The 1,832-nt window shown below is 33.0% G+C and overlaps 1 long non-coding RNA gene across 1 annotated transcript; it reads right to left on the bottom strand.

Annotated features, from left to right (window-relative positions):
* Positions 1-299: 299 nt before the first annotated feature.
* Positions 300-719, bottom strand: LOC117931239. Its single transcript, XR_004654008.1, has 2 exons — positions 535-719; positions 300-401 (listed from the first exon to the last, which is right to left on the bottom strand). It is a non-coding gene; the product is annotated as an uncharacterized LOC117931239 (long non-coding RNA).
* Between the last annotated feature and the right edge of the window lie 1,113 nt (positions 720-1,832).

Genomic DNA, 1,832 nt, shown 5'->3' with positions numbered 1-1,832 from the left:
AACTTCCTATTTTTTATGTAAAAGAAAATGGAAGTACAAGATATTATAGACTTTAAGCCCATTAGTATAGTAGGAGACCTTTATAAATTTAGATTAAATAAGTTTATAAAGCTAGTAATCTTAAAGACCAAAAATGCTTTTGTAGAGAATAGACAAATTCCTAATTCATGCACATGTAATGAAACTAAAGGCTCTACGAAAATGAGCTTGGACATGCAGGAATTTTTGTAGCTATGCTATTGTAGGATTTCTCCAAATCTAACTGATAATAATTTGTAGAGGAAATATACAAAAGTTGTTACACCTACCATGTCTACTTGGCTTCACCTCTCAATATGCCAACTATACATCAATCATAATAGAGCAACCCCCAAAATGATCCATATTGAAAACACTGCCAACTAGGAATACAAAGATATACATTAACAAATTATCATTGTGAATAAATCCATTATAAAATTAACATTAACAAAATATTGACTACATCTTGAAAAGAATATGAAGTTGTATTAGACTATAAGTTATAAGAGGTACCTTCAAACATGAGTAATGATTAACTGAGTCGCTAACATAACCCAATCTGATCGAACTTCATTAATTTCCATTTCACTATATGATTTCTTCCCGCAAAACTAAATTGGAGTGACATATACAATTCCCTCAGTTCAATTGACCAAAAAAAAAAAAAAAATGCTATAGTAAAATGACCAACCATATGAATTGAATTGAGTGCAAACCTTTGATGTTAGTTAGTTTGGATTAGCAATGATTTCCTTCATATATCTCATCATGTAATACCTACATTCCACACTACCTGGTTGTCTTGGGCACTATGGGAAAATTATCAACAATTGCAATAAACACTAGAATGATGTTCTTACTTCTTTAGCATCTTATTGATGATCATATTAATAACCATCCATTTTCTAATTTTGTCATAAATTAAGTGGTGAAGCAATATATTTTAATCTAAACAAATAAGTACTTACAACCACTTTCACCCAAGTTGGCTCCTTCTTTGATGTTTTCTGTTTTTCCGATGGGTTGATTCTCATTGCCCTACAAAAAGAATTAAAAAGATGTTATTTAGACACTATCAATTGTATTAAAATAGGAGAAAATATATACTTACATGTTAACTATGTCCTTAAGATCATCACATGGTTGACAGGCCATTGGATCAAGGTAATATGCAATCATTTTCTTCATCTCCAATGCCACTAACACCCAATGGAAACTAAAGAAAAGAAATGAAAATTGTAATATAGTATCCACAAATTCAAACATCACAAACTAACTTACAAACACCATACTGATATTTAGGATAAAAGGTTACTCTGGGTTGTATGGAATAAGCATATATTCAGCATGCTTTGTATTCTTTAGTCGATCTGCAATAACCCTTGACCTATTTTCCTTGCTTCCCTCTCCCATTCCAGCTTTTGAGACCAATGCTGGATTGACAAAAACATATCGTTCGGCCTGCTTTGCATCAATCAACTTGGGTAGATTTCCCAAGTAAGGCTAAAGTAGAGCAAAGCCGCACCTTGACATGTGTTCTACTTATGTTGGGGGTGACCATTCTAGTTTGTGGTCATAAGTGGGGTGTCAAATCTCAATTAGTTTATTGAATAGATGAACCAAACATGACGTTATTATTAATTAGATAACATGTTGTGTAACCCATTTAAAAATGAAGTTGAATAACATCTTTTGTAACATAAGCAATGAAGCCTATGTCAGATTGTGAAGCTTAAATTAGTAGTAAATGTTGCACTTTGCTCGGGATGTAGGGGGTCGAGCTGCCCGGTTAGCTCGCGGGGGTTGAAGGG

The sequence above is a fragment of the Vitis riparia genome, chromosome 14 (assembly GCF_004353265.1).
Source record: "Vitis riparia cultivar Riparia Gloire de Montpellier isolate 1030 chromosome 14, EGFV_Vit.rip_1.0, whole genome shotgun sequence".
Lineage (NCBI taxonomy): Eukaryota > Viridiplantae > Streptophyta > Magnoliopsida > Vitales > Vitaceae > Vitis > Vitis riparia.
Note: the sequence above shows the minus strand (reverse complement) of the source record. Positions and strands in the feature narration are given on the sequence as shown.